At 40.8% G+C, this 24,510-nt stretch overlaps 1 protein-coding gene across 1 annotated transcript in view; it reads right to left on the minus strand.

Moving 5' to 3' along the window:
- rut (rutabaga) overlaps window positions 1-24,510 on the minus strand; it is a 1,268,721-nt gene that overhangs the window by 806,678 nt on the left and 437,533 nt on the right. Inside the window, exon 4 of the mRNA XM_068226417.1 lies at window positions 13,434-13,474. The gene's annotated coding sequence lies outside the window, so the exon portion shown is untranslated. The remainder of the gene's footprint in view (window positions 1-13,433; window positions 13,475-24,510) is intronic.

Genomic DNA, 24,510 nt, shown 5'->3' on the forward strand with positions numbered 1-24,510 from the left:
GTGGCCTTAATTAAGGTACAGCCCCAGCATTTGCCTGGTGTGAAAATGGGAAACCACGGAAAACCATCTTCAGGGCTGCCGATAGTGGGATTCGAACCTACTATCTCCCGGATGCAAGCTCACAGCCGCGCGCCTCTACGCGCACGGCCAACTCGCCCGGTCTATAAAGTTTCACTGCTCTTGAATTTTTCTAGTCTTGTTCCAAGATTGCTTTGGTACCTGATATATTGTTATGTTCACTAAGTGAAAAATATTGTTAAGTTTGTTTTCGGAAAAGAAATATAACATTTTAAAGTTGTAATTTAATTTTGATATTGTAGATAGACTCATTCACCCCGGCACCTTCTTTCACCTCTTTCTGCTCCACGCGTATCCCCGTAATAATAATAATAATAATAATAATAATAATAATAATAATAATAATATTTTTGTACCGGAGGTACGCCTGCTCCGTGCATTCAAACTGAGCGCCTTTTAGAAGGCCATCTGTAAAGTGAACCTTGAATCAGAAGTAGTTTCGTACTGTATCTTCATTTGTCTCTACTGTCGACTTATGCGCACCCCTCTGGTTGGAGGATGGACAATTAATTTTTCAAGAGGATTTTAGTATTTATATGTTTTCTAAACTGAGGAGTTTGTAGATTGTTTTTGTGTTCTAGGGTTACTAGCCCATCTATCTCTTCCTTCTTCATGAAATTATTAGCCAATCAAATTTTGGATATTTATTTAATTCGCCAGTCAAAATTTAGGGTATGTACAGGCCTTCGGCCTAGAGAGTTCTGGAACCTTCCCCTCTGCTATAAAACTGGGATCTTTTGGGCCATGTTGTCTTTTCATCGCTCCAGTCTTGAGGTCTAGAGTGCGTACGTAGTGGAGGCAGGGGACAATCCTTGCCCGCCGTCGGAAGGTCCACCAGTTCAAGGTAATGGCAGACATATTTTAATTATGTGATAGTTTCAGAAATCTGACTTGAGGGTAAGGTTTCAAAATTATATCTTAATGTAAATTTCTAAAGTTCAATATCATCTTTTAAATGTAAATTCTCAAACAAGCCTAATGACTTTATTCTAACTTAAGGAATAAAGAGGGTTTACCCTCTTTTAATTCCCAATTCAACTTCGAATTGGAGCGACTATGATTTTGTAAAACTTTAAAATTTATCTCTTCTTTTGGAACTATATTTTTTCCATCCAGTCACCTTCTATAGTATAGGCTTAGCCTTAGACTTAGGACCATAAGCCCAGATAGGGTTTTAAGTGTTTCAAAGTGTATTTCAGAAGGAGTGCGAGAGTTCGCCTCCTAGCATTTTGTTTACGGCCGATATCTTAAAGCCTTTTTGTCCCCTAATGCCATTTACTATGGGCACTTATTACCCCTGTTTAATTTCTAACTGTTCATAGTGAAGTGTGATTCAGACTGTAGAGCGGGTAAGACAGTAAAACTGTTTTGTAATGATCTAATGTAAAACTGGGATTAGAAAATTGTGCCTTGGAGAGGCTAGATTGTAATAAGTTTTGGATAATGTAAATTGGGAGCTACAAGCTCTTTTTACAACTTATTGTGTACCTGAACTCTGATCTTTCTTGTTTCTTGAGCCGACGAGCTCCTGATTTGTTGTTGCTGTTTACCGAAGTTTAAAACAAAAAAACAAAAAATACAATGTTAGTGTTTTAAATGACGCTTCGATCATTTCTCCGTCCACCCATTCACCCCAGCACCTTTTTACACCTCTGCGTTCCATAGTATCCCCGTAATAATAATAATAATAATAATAATAATAATAATAATAATAATAATAGTTATACGTCCCACTAACTACTTTTACGGTTTTCGGAGATGTCGAGGTGCCAAAATTTAGTCCCGCGGGAGTTTTTACGTGCCAGTAAACCTACTGACACGAGGCTGACCTACCTGATCACCTTCGAATACAACCGGACTGAGCCAAGATCGAACCTGCCAAGTTCGGGTCAGAAGGCTCGGCTCAACCGTCTGAGCCACTCAGCCTGGCGACTCTAAACGAGTAATGGCAGTAAGCATGCATAAGCGACTCCTGAACATTAACAAGAAAAATAAACCACTGTCTTAGTAGAGATGAAACACAAGATTCCATGACATTTGGGAGGTTCATCAGCACTAGCTGTGGTTAAAATCTGCATAAGCAGCCTGGATGCGGGTGGTGAAGGAGCGAAAGGAAATAAATCATGCTACTTCCAAGTATATTCTGGCTCAAGACCATCTTCTAAGAAGTTCGGGCGAACGATCAGATTGACGACTGAATAGGAAACAAATGCAACGTTAAAGGCAATTTCTTGGGTAATTTTAAAGGATTATTGGAAGGGAAAAGGAAGGGTTTATCGGATTGCAACGCTGAAGTGGCATTAGTATTAGCAAGCATCGTACCCTTCAAATCAGGAAGGATTCGCAATTATAATTAATGTTATTTGCTTTACGTCCCATTAACTAATTTAACGGTTTTCGGAGACGCCGAGGTGCCGGATTTAGTCCCACAGGAGTTCTTTTACGTGCCAGTAAATTTACCGACACGAGGCTGACGTATTTCAGCACTTTCAAATACCACCGGACTGAGCCAGGATCGAACCTTCCAAGTTGGGATCAGAATCGCAATTATATGATCGTTAACTCAGCTCATTATTAGCTTTTAAAATTGGAGAAACTATCAGAAATTGGCGTTCATTAAATACGTAAAAAATTCCACTTACGTTACATATGATATAATCGTGTTTAATTGACTTATGTTACGCGTTTTTACAATTTTCTTCTAATGCTGCGTAATGTTTCCTCTACTTTCATAATGGCGGTATTTATGCTTACTAATTTACTGAGAGCAGTGTGCACTTCCCTTAGTCAATGTTCTATTGTAATAGCACGTATGAGACGACCAAGGACGTAGACTAGACTACAGTAGACTGGTCATTGGGCCGCCATCTTTGAAGTCACTTTATGGTAGCGGGTGGGGCCTGTTATGTGTGTTGACTGATAACACTAGCAATCCGTTTGTAAAGAAAACGAAACAGAAATACGTACTTCATACTTCCTTTAGCAGTAGCAAGAGGTAAGACCATTATATATTCCAAAATATATTTTGTGAATTACGAAGCTTTGAAGATTAATTCTGACTGTCGTTAATTTCTTACTTTTGAGAAGAATGGCATTTCTAACTTGGTATACCTACGTATGTGAAAGAATTTCACTATAGGCCTAACCGATCAAGGTACGAATATGACCAACAGATTCGAGTAGACGTAGTAGTTCGAAATGGAAAGGTTAGCACAGGGTAGGGTGGGAGGGCTGCATCAAACCAGTCGGTGGACTGATGACCTCAGCAACAACGATAGTATTTGGAGGCTGGAGTTATATAATTTATTCATTAATAAACGTATGTGTCAGACGTGACAACACTTGCGTTACAAACCGAGCGAGTGGCCGCGTGTTTGATTACATAGCTGTGAACTATCAGCTTGCCCTCGGGAGACAGTAGGTTCGAATCCCACTGTCGGCAGCCCTGAAGATGGTTTTCCGTGGTTTACCATTTTCATATCAGCAAATGTACTTTACCGAGCTCGATAGCTGCAGTCGCTTAAGTGCGGTCAGTATCCAGTATTCGGGAGATAGTAGGTTCGAACCCCACTGTCGGCAGCCCTGAAAATGGTTTTCCGTGGTTTCCTATTTTCACACCAGGCAAATGCTGGGGCTGTACCTTAAGGCCACGGCCGCTTGCTTCCCACTTCTAACCTTTCCTATCCCATCGCCGCCATAAAAAATTCCAGTTCTACGGGGAATGTGATTTTGCATTTCAAAAATCCCACGAGCTGGGATTCGAACCACGGTCACCGTGGTGAGAAGCCAGTGGCAGCGCCTCTCAACTATCGCGCATCTTGTATTTTACTCTGTAACATGCGTTGCTTTGTGTGCTGCGGAATATGTCAAATGTATTTACGTATTTGCTTCATCCGCACCCGCATCCCCGAATGGTTATCCGCGGTTATTATAAATATTTAACTACAGTTTATTATACCCAAGGTATTGAAACGGATAGTTCTGTTAACATACAGTAATACAATAGGCCTGACACCTGGCACCAGAACCCCTACAGTCACAGGTTTATGAGGGATTCTCTCTTGCGACAACTACCTACGTATTGACCTCTGTTCCTTTCTCCCATTAATTGCGGGCAGAGGCCAGTTAGGCTTAGGTCAGATTTACGGCTTTATGGTCTCAAGGCTCTGTGTGTCACCATTCTCCCATACCAATATCGAGGGTTGCTAACTACAAGTAAAAGGATGAGGATACCCGAGTGAAAATCATAAACATCATTATTTATAAATTAGCACTGGCATACAGTTTGTATCCGCCAAGACACTACCTTTAGGTATCCGCGGATTTCCGCATCCGTGCAGGGCTCTACCTATAGAGATTGTTTGCCCTACTTGCACCATGTGATATGAACCTGCATGTAATTGGAATGGAGAAAGTGTAGAGTGTTGAATGTGAGGAAAGGAACGTTAAGGACGGCACAAACACCCAGTCCCCAGCTCAGGGATATTAATCATTTACAATTAAAAACCGCTGACCCAGCCGGGAATCGAAGCCGGGGCCACCGGGTGACAGGCGGACACGTTGCCCCCTACAGCGCGGGGCCGGACTCTCCTGTATCATACACCTTACACACCAAACGGAATAACCACGCCATGCTGGTTTCTCTATAAGGCGGTCAGTAATTCTGAGGACATGTCAACTCCAGGTGCCTTGTTCCTATTTAGGTCTCTCAAAGCTCTGTGGAATTCTGACCTCAAAATATGGGCTCCCATTTTATCACCAACAGCTTCTTCTTGTTCCAGAACCTTATTATCTACTTCCTCCTTTCCTTGATACAATTGTTTAATATGTTCCTGCCATCTTTCTGCCCTGCCTTCGTTCACGGGAGTGGTTTTCAATATAAGCTCTTAATATTCATACACCTAGTTTTACTTCCTCCAAAGGTTTACTTGATTTTTCTGCATGCAGCGTCTACCTTTCCTACAACCAAACAACCTTCAACATTGTTCCACTTCTCTTTTAGCCATTCTTCCTTAGCTGACCTGTCTTTTCTATCTACTTCATTCTTTAATCGCCTGTATCCTTTTCTGCCCTACTTGTTTTTTGCATTCATTTTATTTTCGCCGTTCATTAATCAGGTCTAGTATCTCCCGAGTTATCCACTGATTCTTACTTGATCTTACTTTTCTTCAGCAGCCCAACTGATCTCATTCTTCACGACTGTCCTCCCTCCATCTACTGTTTCATTCAGCCTTTTAATTTAGTCCATCTGCAACATGTTCCTCCCTTATACTATTTTTTTCAACTTATCTAGATCCAATCTTCTTGCATGCCTTCCTTTCTTCAATTTCTTCAACTTCAAATGACATTTCATTACCACCACGTTGTGGTCCGAGTCCACATCTGCTCCTGGGAACGTCTTACAATGCAACACCTGGTTTCTGGATCTCTCCATCATAATTGATACCTTCCTGCGTCTCCCGGTCTTGTCCTCTTGTCCACGTGTACAGCCGTCGTTTGTGGTGTTTGACCCATGTATTAGCATGGACCAAATTATTATAAGTGCAGAATTCAACTAGCCTATTGCCCCTTTCATTCCGTCGTCACATTCCGAATTCTCCCACGGCATTCCCTTCTCTTCCTTAGCGTACTACTGTATTCCAGTCTCCCATCACAAATAGATTATCGTCTCCCTTTACATACTGTATTATATCTTCTGTCTTTTCATATATTCTTTCGATTTCTTCCCCATTTGCTGAACTAGTAGGCACATAGACCTGCACTATTGTGGTGGGCATTGTTTGGTGTCTACCTTGACAAAAATAATTTGTTCACTATGATGGTCGTAATAGCTTAACCGCAGCCCAATTTTCTTATTCATTATTAAACCAACTCATGCAATTCCCATGTTTCATTTTGTGTCGATAATTATGTAGTTGCCTGACCAAAAATTCTGCACTTCCTGCCAACGTACTTCACTTACACAAACTACATCTAATTTTAGTCTATCCATTTCCCTCTTCAGATTCTCTAACATACCTCAACGATTCAAAGCTCTTAGTATTCCACGCTCCGACTCGCAGACTGTTAGTACTGATCGTCATGACGATTGCCCCCTCCTGTGTAGTCCCCCACCCGGAGTTCGGAATGGGGGACTATTTTATCTCCCGAATATTTTACCCGGGAGGAAGCCATTATCAGTACATCATTCATACAGAGAGATCTGCATGTCCTCGGGAGTTAGTTGCGGATGTAGTTTCCTACTGCTTTCAGCCGCGTAAGAGTATCAACACAGTTAAGCCATGTTAAATATTATTACCAGGCCGTATCAGTCAATCACCCAAAATGCTACCCTAGTAATTGCCGAAGGGCAGCTCTCGACAGATAACTTTCCGATATGATTGCACCTATGGTTCGGCTATCTGCTTCATTTGGACGCGCAAGCCTCCCCACCGCGGAAGGTCGCATGTTTCACAGGGGAGGAATACTTCCGTATATGCCCATTTACAGAACGACTGAGTACAAACACTATATTTGCTGAGCCTTTCGAACGGTGGATCAATGGAGATCCCGAAACAACTCCGAAGACTAGCTACGAATTGGTCCAGAGCCATTCTCTACATGTACAGTATTAGGAATAAACATGGGTGTCATTAGACATACAAGGTGTAGCAGTGAGGTACGGCCGAATTTTCAGGACACATTCACCACGTGTAGCAGAAGAAAGTATGCTATATGAACATTGGTCCGGAAACACTATTTCCATGTTAAGAGCTCTACATAGTACATTAGTCACGGGAAACACACAAGAACAGAACGTATCAGCATACCATATGAAACGCTTTCTTACGCGAAATGTCCAAAATGCCCTTCTTTAGCTTTGATACATTCATCAACCCGCTGTCGCACTTAATCTCGGATGCGCCGATTATCCCTGAAGTATGTACCTATATACATGTATCAAAGCTGGTTACCTGCCAAATGAAACAATGGTACTCATATATACAGTTGTACAAAAATATCATTAAACAGTCCGGCTCCATGGCTAAATGGTTAGCGTGCTGGCCTTTGGCCACAGGGGTCCCGGGTTCGACTCCCGGCAGGGTCGGGAATTTTAACCTTAATTGGTTAATTTCGCTGGCACGGGGGCTGGGTGTATGTGTCGTCTTCATAATCATTTCATCTTCATCACGACGCGCACGTCGCCTACGGGAGTCAAATCAAAAGACCTGCATCTGGCGAGCCGAACTTGTTCTCGGACACTCCCGGCATTAAAAGCCATACGCCATTTCATTTCATCATTAAACAAAAGGCGGGGTGCACACTGAATAAAATTTTCCAATATAAGATTAATAATGTGCCTGATAAAAACGGCCAAAAAATAGGTAGGTTCTACTTGCAGCGAATGACTTGAGTTTCTATTGAAGCAGCCTAATAGGAAATCTCCTTTGGGATTTCTGAAGAGCATACGAAGAGTGTGACTTCTAGCTCGATTGTCATTCTTGCCGTTGACGATCTCGTTGCCAACTGAACTCCAACTTCTGTCTTTAAATACCAACGCACAAGAAATTTGAATGCTCTCAAAGCTGAATTCAAATGTTTTTGCACACGTCAATGCATAGATTTATTTGTGAAATTACTGTGACCGGTGACGTCTGATAGGATGTGCGATTGTGTTATCTATATATACACGGTATATAAAATAACATGTCCTGACTGACTGATTCATCATCGCCGAGCCAAGAAATGAAAAGATGGAGATACAATTATACTGGAGTGTAGGTGCTCACTAAAGGAGGTTTTCGGATATTCCTTCGCTATGGAGAAGTGAAAGAGTGTGAATTTTGTAAATGAGGATATTTATATCTCAAAAACTTAAAAATTTACAGACGTGAAAATTGGTATTTGGAATCTCCTTTAAAAATAAAGAAACACGTATTTTTTTGCTTTCGGAAAGTCCACATAAGTGGGGAGAGAGGTGGAAAGAAGTAAAAGTTTAATTATCTTATGAGGATACTTATATCTCAAAAACTGAAGCTGTTACAGACGAGGAAATATGTAATTGGAATCTCCTTTAAAATAAAGAAACATTTTTACTTTGCCATTCGAGAGAATTTTTTTTCACCCGTACAGTTCTATGTCGCATGGTCGTCTTAGCCCCAAAAGGCAATACAACAAACATGGTTTACGAAGAGTTTCTGGGATAAATTAAACTCAATTTTTCGGTGAATTTCTATACTTTAGATATTTTCAGATAATGTCTTAATACTCGTACAGTGCGGAGGAACGATTACTTATATCAAATTACGAAATCCACGCGAGCGAAGCCGCGGGTAACTGCTAGGTAAGTCATTTAAGGTTAATAACATTGTGATTTTATAATTAAAATACGCTGTTTACTCCGTTAATAATAATAATAATAATAATAATAATAATAATAATAATAATAATAATAATTGTACCACAACTGTATTTCCTTCTATTATGTTTCACATTTCTTTTTGTTTCATGAGCACTGCTCCCTTTACTTACGTATTTTTTTTAAACTATTATCTAGCGTAGCTATTCCTTGTTTTGTAATTGAATGTAAATAAATAATACGTAATAGAGTGTATGTGCAAAATATTTAGCTAGTTTAAATAATGCCACCGTTTACCATCATACGGCTGGCCCCGTGGTGTAGCTGTAAGGTGCTTTCCTCTTACCTAGAGGTCCCGGGTTGGATTCCTGGCCAGGTCAGGGATTTTTACATGAATCTGAAGGCTGGTTCGAGGTCCACTCAGCCTACATGATTACAACTGAGGGAGGCGCTATCAGACTGTAATAGAGCGGCTCAGATCTAGAAAGCCAAGAATAACGGCAGAGAGGATTCATCCCGCCAACCACAAGACACCTCGTAATCAGCAGGCCTCCGGGCTGAGTAGCGGTCGCCTCGTAGGCGTTCCGTTATGTTAACGTTTCCATACTGTATTTCTTTGCTTTATCACATACCGGCATTTGCCCCTTCCTTTTCTTTTATGCTTCACATTTCTTTTCGTTTCCTGAGAATTTATTCCTTTCCTGATGTATTTTTCGAACTATTATCTAAGTAGCTATCCCTTGTTTTGTAACTGAATGTAAATATTAGTTTATCACTTTGCGTGGTTAAGCATAAGAAAGGGGCCAATGATAACTAAACCAACAAACAAAACAAACAAACCCTGGACTGATTTTTCTCTCTATATTATACGACTTCATTCTAGTGAGCCAACGGCCGTAGCCGTGTTGAAATACCGGATCCCGTGAGATCTCCGAAGTTAAGCGACACTGGGCGTGGTCAGGAGTTGGATGGGTTGCCACGCGCTGTTGGTTGGGGGGGGATAAGGGAATGGAGGTGCTGAAAGGAACTGTCCACCCTACCGCACGTACACTCCGGCTCAGGAACACGTCTGCGGAGGTTCGGACTTGCCTTCGGGCAGAATAATCCTTACCTTACCTTACCTCATTCTAGTGAAGTAACTATGAAGAAATTTTCCAGGTCACTCTTCTTTTGAAGACGGATAAACGAACGTATTCACGACATTTTTTAAAATCAAGCAGGGATCAGTTAACACACCTACTTGGCCCTCTCAAATTTACTGCTGAAGAATCGCCACACGAGGTTCAAATAAAATACAGTCCTATTACATCCTGATACATACCAAATCTCAGTAACAGGACATATGCACATTCTCATTCCTTACTTTTATCACTAGCAGCCTAACTTAAAAAAAATGGATTACTGTTATTAAGTACTTCTTGTCCTTAGCAACATACCCGGCTACTGAACACCACTCCCGTATAAATAACAGCATTACGATATTTAGATGCTACATAAATTTTACGTATTACCGGTAATACATTATAGCTATGAAAGAATACAAGCAGTGACGTTATATAAGTTAATATAGGGCGGACTTAAACAACGTGAGCCGAGTATATGAGCGTTAGACATTTGGTCCTACTGATAAATAATTTGAAAAAATAAATCGATATCTCGCGCTGTTGTAATTTTATCAGCTGCTCAAGTTATCCAATCAGCTCGCTCCGCCGGCGAATTCAAACGGGCCCAGCGAGGCGGTGTTGCTAAATCCGCACGTGGCATAATACACCTACCGGATTCAGAGCACCAATCGAAGAAAATTAATTAAGCCAGGAGAGTGATTGAAACACGGACCTCCGAAATGAGAGGATCCCGCCATAGGAAGTGCGCTAGGTGACACCGGCTGAAACCCACGGTGTGTTTGTGTTTAATACTGATTTCCCGGCATGGCTCTCGAACCATCTTGATGTCACTTGAAAATTTAGCAACATCGCCTCGCAAAGCCCATTTGAACTCTCCCACGAACCGATCTGACTGGCTAACTTCAACAGCTGAAGAAACGACAATGGAGCGAGACATCGCTTTTTATAATCAGCATGACCAACCCTCTAAGGAGGATATACACGGTTCACGTCGTTCCCAACCACCCTGTATATGATGCATGTTAATGAAAAAACCAAACTACACCCAATGTCGCAATAGCCCCAATGGGCCTTGGGCTACCAAGCGACCTCTGCTCAGCCCTAAGGCCTGCAGATTACGAGGTATCGTGTGGTCAGCACAACGAATGCTCTCTGTAGTTATTCTTGGCTTTCTAGACCGGGGCCGCTATCTCACCGTCAGATAGCTCCTCAATTGTAATCGCATAGGCTGAGTGGACATCGAACCATCCCTCAGTTGAAGGTAAAAATCCCTGATCTGGCCGGGAATCGAACACGGGGCCTCATGGTAAGAGGCAGGCATGCTACCTGCACAGCGCGCGGCCGGCTGCATGTTAATGATTGATACGAAATATCGGAACACGACAGCATTTATGCATTTGTTTGTTTTGTTTTGTTCTTGTTTTGTCAGTGCTGGTGGTTTAACGCCGCACTAACACATCGGACGGTTTACGGCCATGCAAGGGAGGGGAAGGGGCTAGTATTGGTGAGTAAGCAGCCGCGGCCTTAACTGACGTACAGCCTAGTGTAAAAATAATAAACCACGGGAAATCATCTTTTTTTTAGAACTTGCTTTACGTCGTACCGATAGAGATAGGTCTCAAGGCGGCGATGGGATAGGAAAGGGCTAGGAGTGGGAAGGAAGTGTCCATGGCCTTAATTAAAGTACAGCCCCAGCATTTGCCTGGTATGAAAATGGGAAACCACGGAAAACCATTTTCAAGGCTGCTGACAGTGGGGTTCGATCCCACTATCTCCCGGATGCAAGCTCACAGCCACGCGTCTCTAGCCGCACGACAAATTGGCCCGATAAAACTATCTTCCGAGCTGCCGACCGACTGCCGGATTCAAACTAACCATCTTCCGAATGAAAATTCAACAACTACGCGAACGCGCGGCTAACTCGCTTGGTTTCATGCATTCGTTACGTAATTAACAAATCGTTGACCAGTTAGAGAGGAAATCTTAATTCTAACGTCGAACCGAGTTTTCAACAAATAATGAATTCAAGCATTTGTGTTTTATGAGCATTGATTCATTTCCTTTATATAGCCTAGCTAAGATTTGTTCTGTAATTTAATGTAAATATTCTTATATCACTTTACAATTTACGTGGTTATGTACAGGAGGGAAGGAAGAATTGAACTGAAACGCAGTAAAGGCAACAGTATCACAATGTGGTAGAAATTACGAAAGCAGAATGATGAACAAATTTTACTCCCTATCAGGATAGGTATAACGACCTAAATTCTGTAGCCCTGAAGACCTTCCGCGTTCCACCTCTTAAGATGATTTTCCTCCAGTTTGTAGACTTAGAAAATATTTCCCTCGCAATGGAAGCGTGATGACTGATGAGGTATAGCAGTAAGCAAGAAAAATATGGTCCTGAAATCACCACTTTTTACCATGTTACAGTACGGGCATGACTTAAAATCCGTAGTGTTATCAGTAATACGAGGGCTGTTTGTTTCAAGTTCCGATAGGCCATTAATAATAGACGTATTGAGATAAGATGATTTTATTACCAAAACATTTGTACATTCTTACTTATTTTTCTACATAGTCACCATGAAGGTTGAGGCATTTGTCATAACGAGAGACCAGCTTTCCTATACCCTCTGCAAAGAAGTCTGCCACCAGTGAGCTCAGGTAGGTCCTTACAGCGTCTTGGAGCTCTTCGTTGGTAGCGAAGCGTTGTCCACCTAGCAACACCTTCATTTCTACAAAGAGGTGATAGTCGCTGGGTGCTAGATCATGACTGTAAGATGGGTGGTCAAAGACTTCCCACTTGAACGTTTGGAAAAGTTCTTTTGTCACATTAGCACTATGCGGTTGTGCACTGTCATGGATCAGAACCACTCCAGATGAGAGTATGCCTCTTCGTTTGTTCTGTATCTCTCACCGGTGGCGACGTAGGGTCTCACAGTAGACTTCCTCACCTGGCATAGACTGGCGGCAGACTTCTTTGCAGAGGGTATAGGAACGCTGGACTCTTATTAAGACAAATGCCTCAACCTTCATGGTGACAATGTAGAGAAATAAGTAAGAATGTACAAATCTTTTGGTAATAAAATCATCTTGTTATCTCGATACGTCTATTATTCATGGCCTATCGGAACTTAAAAAAAAAACAGCCCTCTTATGTCCATCACAGCGGAGGAAATCAATTTTTGAAGATCGGCCACGTATCTTGCCACGCCATGTCACATTTGTCGACATGCTAAAGATCTCTAGCGGTGCACACTCAATATCGACCCTGTAAAATTGACTACTCAGTCTAAGAATCATACCTCATACCGTCGAGTTTCGCTTCCACAGTTGGGTGGCAGAACAATCGAAATATCAACACACGTACTTAAGCCGCCTAAATGGAGTCACATTTGGTCTGCAGCCGAGACCGTATTATTATTATTATTATTATTATTATTATTATTATTATTATTATTATTATTATTATTATTATACATGCATGTATCTAGTGTGTGTCATAGGGCACCACAGTAATATTCTCCCAGGAGTGCATGTAAAATACCACAAGTAGGGTGACAACTACGTGACCGAGATGCGAACCTCGGATCTCCGAACGTTCCAGAACGTACATAACCCACTGCTGCAGTGTGATATACACCGTTGGTTAAATTAAATTAAATAAGGCAAGAAGTAAACAAAAGAGTGAATGGCTTGATTATTTTAACAAGGATGATAGAAACAAATGAGAAATAAATGATCTCAAATTGCGGACAAGGGGAAGCATTGCTTCACATTCGCTAGAGACTTATAGGTTCCGCCCATCATATTTGCAGATGATGAAATTCAGGCAGTGACAAAATACAATAATATTCCAAGAAGTAGTCCACCATGAACTACATACTTACCAGAGGAAACTCGCTAGGGACTCCCAAAACGGCAACACATCCTGAAAAACACAATTCATTTTAATGTAATCACAGTTATGCTCAGGCATAATCTTAATTATAAAGCAATTATATAATAAAATAACCAACATCGTGTCCAGGAACCTGAACTACTGTAGGTTAGTTTCTAAACCTACCAAAGTAAAAAATGAATAATTGTCATGTTTTCCTTGTCAGGCACAAAACTATAGTCAAAACTACGTGGGTTCACTGAAGATTACGGCCCGGATCCACTCCTGTGTTTGTAAACAACGGAAAATTAAAAATGTCTACGAATTGTGGTTCTGATATGGTTATACTTGGGTTTCATTTCACTTATTTTTACATATTCTTAGTAATATTACATATTTTACATATGTGAAGAATGTAATATTTTTGTAGACAATTACTCAAAATTAAAAAAAGTTTCAGATCCTGTTTTTTTTCAGACTCTAGTAAAATAAATGGCGAATTTTCTGCCATACAGAGAATATTTCATTTGCTAAGGCTGGCTTAAGAGAATAGTTTCTTTAGGGTTTCTAACCTGCTCCTCGATAAGTAGACGACATGGTGTGAACACAAATAATCTCTAACGGGAAGATCATGTGCATAAGCTAGGCCTCCTTTTGAGATACAGAGAAAACACAGTAAGGAGCTGAGAGCTTCCTGAGTTGTGGGAATGCAGCTTGGTTTCGCAAGATCCTACAATATTTCTGCCAATACACGATCGCGTGTGTGACAAGCGCACGGCAGGAGAATCATTCATATAACTCTAGCTCTCTGGAGCAAATGGTTTTAAGTTGATACTGCTGACGAGTGTACGTTGGTGGTGTTCTGTTTTGTCTGAAGTTATGTGAAGTGGGCTTCTTAAATACGGGTCCAAATAAATCTGATGATGTTTGTCGTCTAAAAGGGCCTAACATCTAGGTCAACGGCCCCTAATGTACAAAATGAGATTAAATATGATAATTTAAAAGTCCAAAATCAGCCACTGACCAGAGTTCAAAACGTGATGATGAATGAATGGATAAATATTATTTTAAAACAATCGGGGGATCCGACCAGCAATGCCCCACCCTCCCAGAAACTAACTTAAATCAATACTATTACTGACCAAGGGGCTGCTTCTAAAGCACAGTTCCGAATCTATGATGCTTGTTGTCTAAGGGGGTCCAAACTCCATGTCAACGGCCCCTCATAATGGTACTTATCGCTAGTAAAGAACGACGGTATTTGTCATGTTGAGGTACTAATCAAAAAGTAGCGTAGACTCAAGGTGTTCCACACATTATGATACAACTCACAGATATCGTATGACGCACAGGTAACGCAAACCTGTTGTGTTTTTCACATAATGGCGCCACTCATAGGCTACGCATACCCATGGTGTTCCTCACCTAGGTGTACTAATCACGGGCGCCAGTATTCCCGTGGGATTCCTCTCGAAGTGTGTAGTAATCACCCACTGTGTCGCTCATATAGTGGTACTAATCACAGGTACCGTACACCCACAGTGAACCACTCTCTGGTGCTACTAATCCCAGTCTTACTACTCGCAAGTAAAGGAGATCCATGGTATTCCCCGCGTGATTGTACTAATCACAAGTAGTTTCAAGGTTCTAATACAATCATTCCTTGGTCGCCTCGTTTAGTCGCCTTTTACGACAGGCAGGGGATACCGTGAGCATATTCTTAGTCTGCGTCCCCCACTCACAGGGGTCCAATTATATCTAGTCTTGCACCAAAACTAAGATCGTGGTCGAGTACTGAGGAATGTTTTACGATGGACGGGAAAGTGGTAATGTGGCAAGAGAGTATAGTGTGGATTGCTCCACGAAGTCGCAACATGACCAACATTTACGTAGTTCATTGCATACAAACATCGTGTCTTCTAACTTCAGGTGCCGGAATATCATTCATTTCTTGGAAAGTATTGCAAAAGGCCAATTCCAGACGAAATATACGCTTAGAAAGAACTATCTGGACGAGTGTTACCAGGATACACTGGCATCTAGTGGAAGTGATATTCAGGACTCCTATATCTGGATCGCAGTAGATGAAACAAGACACCTTGGGACGGTACACTGCCAACCTTATTGTTCGGAAACTGGAGCCAGAAGCCCCTTCCGTCACACCTAATCGGTTTGAGAATCCTGGAGCAAACAAACCATACAACAATTGCACGGTTTGTTAACGAAGGTTTGAAAGTTTCGTGTCCTGAAGGCATAATAATCAGGTACAGCACTTGTTTTGCACTCAGATGCTGCTAAAACACTGCAAGTCATTTACCGTAACACTGTTCATTTCACATGCTTATAGCTCATGCTGTAACGTTCCAGACGTTACAGTGTAATTATGTTAATTTTATTATGTGTAATTAATTCAGGAATTTAACGTCATGATATTTATTTTGGTATGTAATTGTATTATAATTCATGTTTAATCATTTGCTCACTATCATTTCATTACTTTGTAACTACGACTTGTAAACGAGGGCTGAATATCCTAATATTCACTTAGATTCTTGCGACATTAGTTTAAAATTAACTTGCAGTAGATTTCCTCTATCTTGCCACATCACCGAGGAAGAAGGAAGGACAAATTTAGACATCAAGTTCTGGGAAAAGCGAGCACGTGTGCAAGCGTTGCAACGATAGCTACCGTATTTCGACCAGAATTATTCAAACTGATCACCGCCTATATTTTCAAAGGAGCGTCGTGTTGCCATGGATACTGAGTGAAAGGACTAATAGAAGAACAGTTGATATCAGGATTAAGACCCGTCAACTCTAATATCTGGAGTGGGGAGAGACGTGTCATCTGATTGGACCACGTGTAGCGACCTGTAATTAGCGCCAGAGAAGGTTATAAAAGGGCGTGTTGGAGCTCTTGGCTTCGTCTTCTACGTGACCTGCTACTTGATCTTCTACGTGATTCTTATTGAGTTTCTACAATCTTCTACTTGATCTTCTACGTGGTACTTAGAAATTCTGAATGAGGGGTGTATAGCCACTCTCATCAGGAAGTACGTACAGCTCGGCTACAAGACCGGTTTGAACCAGTCTAAGTCAATAGGTAGTATTAATCGAGATAGAAATGAAACTTCAGAGATCATTTTCAGTAAAGTTGGAAGGATTCTTAATTGAGTACCCTCTCCATAAAACCCAAGGTGGTTCTTCTAACTATGACTTAGGGCTTATCTCCAATATATGGGATAGAGCATAATAGGGAGTGGTAGTTTTGAAGTCATCTTCCAATTAGTAGGAGGTGCAATTTGCAAGGCAGGAATGGTACTTAGCTGCAGATGAAGAGATCTCAAAGACGACCGATGATGTTCCCGCTACAAGGATGGAAGCTTCCCAAGGACCAGCAGAACAAGACTACATGGTGAGCAAGCGAGTTAAAGATATTGCAAGTTTTCGCGAAGTAGAGTCATTCAATTTTTTGTTAAATTCATTTTCTATTGTAAATTCAGTTCTCGTTAAACCGTCGTCATTTATATTAAATAAAATAAATAGTATTTTTCTAGTTCACTTTAATCAATCTGCCTTAATTAGCCTTTTGATTTCTAATTCTCCTGCTTAATGATTAGTGCACTATCACCCCACCCCTGTGATAAGAGTCCGTCCAAGCTTGATTATAAATTTTTATCTTTAAGTCCTCAACTTAAAGATTGGCGCCCTTAGCTTGCATGGTTGCATTTCTCGTTCGATGATTGTTCTCCGAGAGGGGAAGTCACAATGCATTGAAACGTGTCGCTGAAGAAGTGAGAAATAATTTTACGAATGTAAATAATTTAAAAGCGTCAACAAAAAAGTATTTGTGAAAGCTCCAATGAGAGTTCAGTAGGGTAAATCCGGTAGAGTTGCCGCACTTTTTATATCTTTTGTTGTAACTCCGTAGACATAATTTTAAAACTGCTGCAAATTGACAGAGCATGACTTTAAAATATGTACATTAGGTCCGATATGAGCAAAACGTTGGTATTTGACAATAAATGGGAGAAAGGAAAGAACATAATAATTGTTACTTCAGCGGCGTCTCTCCCTGGCACCCGGTAGAGATGCCGACTTTGCTCGGGAGAGATGCCGCAAGTAAAATAATCAAGAAAGATCCAAATTTAAGCTCATTACTTCACCTTTAATATACCTGAACATTATAACACATATTATAAGACAATTATATCGATATAATTTAATCATTCAGTGGGAAAAATCGAATTCATAATTTACAACATTAACTTAATCATATTTTAATTTCAATTTACTATGAATATCCATGTGCAATGGATTCTTTCTCCGTGTTGTATAAAGAAAACATCAATACAATCATGAATATAATTCTGCCCTGACATAGTAAATTAGTCCTGAGAAAATATGCTTCTTGAATCAAAAACTGATATTGTATTTAAGTATAAATTTATACCGATTGTTTCCTAGCATTTTGTTCTCTAGCAATGTTTCTGCCACAATCTACACACCTGTCGTTATATATTGAGCAAGATTCATGGAGCCACTGGTTGCAACTCAAACACTGGATCCAGTCATCTTTTTTTGTGGTTAGGAAATAATTTTCCCAACATTCACAGCAGCGGTTCGTTTCTGAATTTATTGGACTCTTTCCATTTGCTGAGATGGTTTTCTTCACTGTTTGTGCCCTGTTTCGTGCAGCGTCAGAGGTGGTTTTCTTTTCTTTCGGCTTTTTTTTTCCTTTTCATTTTGTTTTTGACGCTTCTCGTCAATGTTTGCAGCATCCGTCAGTAAGTGCCTTGGGTTGCGTTTTCGTCTTGCTGACGTTAATATTGGTACCCTCTCAGTACTGAATGTTTCAAGATCACTTTTAGAATCTGATCTCAATGGGGCATCTCTACCGGACTGTCGTGCGGCAACTCTCCCAATCATCAGTTAGAGAGGTCGTACCGTCCTGTTGTCGTACGTCAAGGCCAACAGGGCCGAAAATGAGCTTACTATCAATTACAGTTATGCTTCTGACTTCTACTGTATTAAAAACGGCTGATTTAAGCATTTGAAACCGACTTAATATACAATAAATGGACACAAGGAAAAACTTTGTCAGGAGGAAACATGTACTCACCTCAAGAAATTGGCTATAATTGGCGTAATATACGAGCAACTTTCATCACACCCGCTGACAGTATTTCTACCTTAGTAACTGAGAAACCACACACACTGCCATCTAGGTCAGACGATGGGAACCTCTGCCTACGGTATATGCGGCATCTGTACCGGAGCGGCATCTGTACCGGATTTGCCCTAATATAAAAGACATCTACCGCACGTAGCGTTGCCACCTGAGCAAATCTTAACACGATGGGGCACTTGGCTTCAATCTGTTAGTTTCTACTATGGACATTTAGAAGCTGTTAAGTCAACTGTAGAATTTTTTTTTTTTTTTTTTTTTTTTTACGTCGCGCCGACACAGATAGGTCTTATGGCGACGATGAGGCAGGAATGAGCTAGGAGTGGGAAGGAAGCGGCCGTGGCCTTAATTAAGGTACAGCCCCAGCATTTGCCTGGTGTGAAAATGGGAAACCACGGAAAACCATCTTCAGGGCTGCCGACAGTGGGACTCGAACCCACGATCTCCCGAATACTGGATACTGGACGCACTTAAGCGACTGCAGCTATCGAGCTCGGTAACTGTAGAATCATCCCCCCCCCCCGAGTCGGCAGTATCAGTACGCGATTCTCAGACTGCATTCAGTGAGCACAGTGTGGTCAGAAATAGCGCATACGTTCAGAGTAATTTTACTTGGACTGCAGAGAGCATTCCAAAAGCAGAGACCAATGGCCTTCCACGTCCAGAACCCATGACAATTGAGGAGTATGCTAAACTGGAACTTAGTAGTACCATGACAGGACAAATTGCGTCAGATTCTAACAAACTCCATGCAGCCTTGAAACGAAATCATATTTATTCAAGTTTTCTATTTGTTTGCAAGATCACTCGTGGTGAACAAGAAGACCCGCAGGAAGGTATTCCGCCCAGCAAGTTTTGTCTTTTAAAATATACACCGGTGACTTCCTGCGACGTTAAATCGTCTTCCTCAACCTACACGAGAATGTTATCCGATCAGCGCCAAAGCATCACAATGGACAACGTGGAGTAGTACTTTGTAACGCACTGCGCGTCACGATTTTTTAAAAAATGGTACCGTACTCATTGTTAATAGGGGTTTAAAGGCAGATTCTATATTAATTTTATTTAGTAACGTAATTTTTTTTTCATTTTCAGGGCATGAAGGGAACAGGAAATTAGCTACAACAATAAACTGTGTAATATACTCTGCGATTTACAGTGAATAATATTAATTTTAAATATCTGAAGTGTTCTGACTATGCCTTTAATTTGATTATTTAATAAGTAAACTTACTGTCAACATTAGAAAATAGCAGACCATGTAAATTATATTAAGCACAACGATAACTGTCGTAAAATATCGAGGTATATGAAACAATGTTATTGTTTAACTAAGATTTGTAGCCGTTCTTCGTACGGGAATTTGCAGTGGATTACACGTTTCCTTCAGAAAGTCATGCGAAGTAACATACGTTTAATGCGGCATGTTAAAATGATATTTTCTTACGCAGCGCGTGGCAGTAACGTTAAATAGGATGAAGGTGAAAAAAAGTCGACAGAGAATGACGACGATTTCAAAATTTATCGTACGATACAGTTTCTGGCCCGAAGTTATGCGAAATTCTCCATAGTTCTCAGGTTGCATAATTGTATCTCTGATCAGTGACGTGGTGCTCTCACATTGATGTTACCTGCCTCAATATCTGTCGTGTCGAAAACAGTAAAATAGCTCTTTAGTTTATCCTGTTTCCCACCATGAAGTGACATGGTGACATGCAGGACAATTTTTCGTAATAATCTAGGTTATTATCCGTCGTACGATAAATAAGTACATGGCATAAAGGAATGGGAGTAACATACTCTTAAACGTTTGTCATATACAGTCTTTTGATAGACCTAATGTTAACGAAAATATTTGAGAATAATCTTATAAATACCGAGCTCGATAGCTGCAGTCGCTTAAGTGCGGCCAGTATCCAGTATTCGGGAGATAGTAGGTTCGAACCCCACTGTCGGCAGCCCTGAAAATGGTTTTCCGTGGTTTCCCATTTTCACACCAGGCAAATGCTGGGGCTGTACCTTAATTAAGGCCACGGCCGCTTCCTTCCCACTCCTAGCCCTTTCCTGTCCCATCGTCGCCGTAAGACCTATCTGTGTCGGTGCGACGTAAAACAAGTAGCAAAAAAAATCTCATAAATACCAATTCCATGTGATTACCATGACATCATATGCACCTGATAATACGATCCTGAATGAGCAGATTCCAAATAAATAGTTTGGTTGAAATAAGTCCAACAGTTTTCCACTTTTACGAATATACAACAGATACATAGCCAGACAAGAGAGACAGACACCAAAAAGAAAAGTACTGTACCTCATGTTTCCTCGGTGTTCAGTTACATTAGGTGGGGTTAATTTTCAAGCCGAGCGAAATATTATGCATCCCCCGATTTTCTCCTGTTATGGATCCTTGAAATAACTGTAGGTCTTTTGAGGGTTTCCATCACTGGCCGCAGAGCATGAAGACCGTAGAATATAGTATTTTTCTCAGTCATTTTAAGAGTAAGCGAAATTATGTACTTAACAAAAATTATTTAAAATGAAGAAGCGTTTCACATATAGTGCACAGATTTTACACAGAATCGATAATGTAAGAGAAAACCGAAAAAAAAACTCTCCTGGTCTTCCAAAAATCGCAGTCTGTTCAGTGATTTTTAAATGATATGCATATCAAAGCTGCTCCTGAATGATTAGACTCGAAATATGAAGTCTGGTCGAGATATAATCAATAGCGTAAATTGAAAAGAAATCCTCCTTGTCCTCCTATAAACCCCCAGTCTGTGCAGTGACTTAAATGATACGCATATCGAAACCTGGTCCTGAATGATTTGATTCTAAATGAAGAGTTTGGTCGAGATCTATCCAGCCGTTTACACGTGATGGTGGAACAAACAGACACGAAAGCTGAAATCCACTGATACAGTCTTGACTTAAAACTGATAGATACATCAAAATATGGCAAAATAAATGAAATTATAGAAAGCGGACCCCTAAAATTTTATTCATAAGATATCAGTCATGACGATGAGAGTAATATAGGGATATTTTTGTCAATTTAATGCGTTAATACTACTACATATTTTATGAATAAGAGTTTACTAGGGAAGGTTAGACAGAATAAAAAAAGAGTCTAGCATAAAGTATGTAGAGTTAACGCTAGACTCAGAGGTCCTCTGTTACAATTTGTAGAACCCTAAGGACAGTACAGTAAGAATATGACATGGTCGTAAACAAGTTCGGGTTGGAGTAAAGGGAGTAGTGCGCGCGGCAGCCATCTTGCGTATAAGCCCTTGCACCATCTTCATATTCTTCTTCTTCTTCTTGTTTCACTGAGATCGTTCAATTTAATTTCCTTACACCCATACCAACAGAAACACGGAATCCACAAAACATGTTGTGAGTAATTCTACTGGTGTACCACTTCGCGAGGCCAGCAGTAGCGTTCCGTATTGTGGTGTAGGCATTTTCACTTTCAATAGTAACGCCGTACGTCGAATCCAAAAAGACAACAAAAGTAAATACATAGGGACCCGACTCGGGCAATGACAGTAGTATTAAATGTGTGAAACTTGTCTGGGAAGTCCTGTAACTGTAGTGTCCATACTAGAGTGAGTCAAGGAAGAAAGAATGAATAATAATAATAATAATAATAATAATAATAATAATAATAATAATAATAATAATAATAATAACGTTACTGGTTTTGAGTGTCAATGACTACTTTTACGGTTTTCGGAGACGTCGAAGTACCCGAGTTTGTTTTTTTTTTTTTGCTAGTTGCTTTACGTCGCACCGAAACAGATAGGTCTTATGGCGTCGATGGGATAGACGATGGGATAGGGAGGGGCTAGGAGTGGGAAGGAAGCGGCCGTGACCTTAATTAAGGTACAGCCCCAGCATTTGCCTGGTGTGAAAATGGGAAACCACGGAAAACCATCTTCAGGGCTGCCGACAGTGAGGTTCGAACCCACTATCTCTCGAATACTGGATACTGGCCGCACTTAAGCAACTGCAGCTATCGAGCTCGGTACGGGGAGATGAAATAAGAAATCCCAGTACATATCGAAGCTAATATGACATGTTAATTAGAAGCCCAGAGCCATAAATTGAACCACGATTGTTTGTTAACTACAAGTCCACAGTCTGACAAGGTAACAATTTATGTTACATTAGCGGGTAATAATAATAATAATAATAACCTGGTATCGCTCCATAAAACAAAGCGACAGTTCCAACTCTAAACTGACAAGTGTTCACTCACTCGACACAACATAGTCTATAACATTGCAAAATTTAGAACTTTCACTCAGAGCTTTAGGGAGGCGGCTCCCCGCTTCTGTCTTCTTCACTGAGTAAGAGCTGTTATAAATACTTCATCTATGAATAGGTGTCAGAGCTGTTTTGAAGAATCTCGCCAGGTGGCGGAACGTACACAACTTCTAGTCCGGAAATTTTGAAAACTAAGCTAGAAGGAATGTGTACTCAGTGGGAACCGTGAATGAATGAGTTTACTTCGTGCTTCTTTCTATAACACAATGCGTATTAAGCAAAACACATCACATTCGGAAACAAATGAAAATATATTATCTCATAGAAGATAATGCCGTTCCTATTACGAATGGCTGTATATTTACTCGTAAAATGCTTAGTCTCGTAATTTTGGCCAGCCCGGCGGCGGCGGAGGCGGCGGCAGTGATGGTGGTGGTGGTGGTGGAGGCAGCGTCAACAAGGCATTTTAATCCTTATCAGAATGAGTCCGAGGGTTGAAACGGTCTGGCTCAGCCGCGTGAGGAGCAGCTCGGTGTGAAAGGCAGTAAACTCAGATAACAAAGCCGACCAAAACGTCTGAAGACTTCGTGTTAGAAATAACGTGGCACTCCCAGTATCTGCAAGCCCTCCTCCCTGAGTAGCATTCCTCTCGGTAGGCCCAAGCCCTCCCATGAGCAGTAGGGACTACGAATGTAATGTAGTTCAGGAGATAATTATTATAACAATTATAACATATATTCCCGTCTCCTTCCTCTTGGTCAACTTGCCATTTGTGAATTTAGGATCTGAAGATTACCCAGTTTTGAGCATCTACTGGTATAAATTCCTGCCTGTTTCAGATCAGTTTTGATTTCGCCAATCCATTTCAATGTGTGTTTTGGCTTTACGCTGTTTTCGTAGAGTTCGACTATTTGTTTTGTAAGTCTGTCTGAGTGCATTCTTTTAGTGTGTCCATAGAGCCTTAACCTGCATTTTCTAATGTCATCGTGAATTATTTGTGTATTGTTCAATTTCCTCTCTTCCTCTGAGTCGGTATTGTCCGTCGAGTTTTCGGCCTACAGTTCTTCTTATGACTTCGCGTTCCTTTTTCCTCAATGTTTTCAATGTCTGCTTTTCTTTTTAAAATTAGCGTTCCTGATCCATAAAGACATTCATGATTAACGATTATTATAACGTCCTAGTTTTGTGTGCTTGGATATACATTTCTTGTTGTAGATATTTGAAGTCGATATGCAGTTTCCATCTTTTGGCATCTAATTTAAATGGCTTTTGTTTCGAGCCCATTTTCCTGAATTGTTTCACTGAGATACTCAAATTGTGATACTCGTTTAAATTTGCCATATTTTGTCTCCACGAGTTTTGGTGCTTATTTGTTGCAGGTCATGAATTCGGTCTTTTCAACATATATTTGGAGGCCCTCATTTTCTGCAACAGGAGTTCGATCTGATTTTGGGCAGTTGAAATGTCTCGGGATAAGACTGCTAGGTCGTATGCAAGTGATACACAATCTATCGCTAATTCTCCTCTGCCGAAAGTGATTAGTGAATTTCGTGGACTAGTTTCTGTTTGAGCCATTCTTGTATCACTTGTTTCAAGGACGCAGTTGAAGAGTAAAGGGGAGTGTCCATCT

This window comes from Anabrus simplex, chromosome 2, assembly GCF_040414725.1.
Source record: "Anabrus simplex isolate iqAnaSimp1 chromosome 2, ASM4041472v1, whole genome shotgun sequence".
Taxonomy (NCBI): Eukaryota; Metazoa; Arthropoda; class Insecta; order Orthoptera; family Tettigoniidae; genus Anabrus; species Anabrus simplex.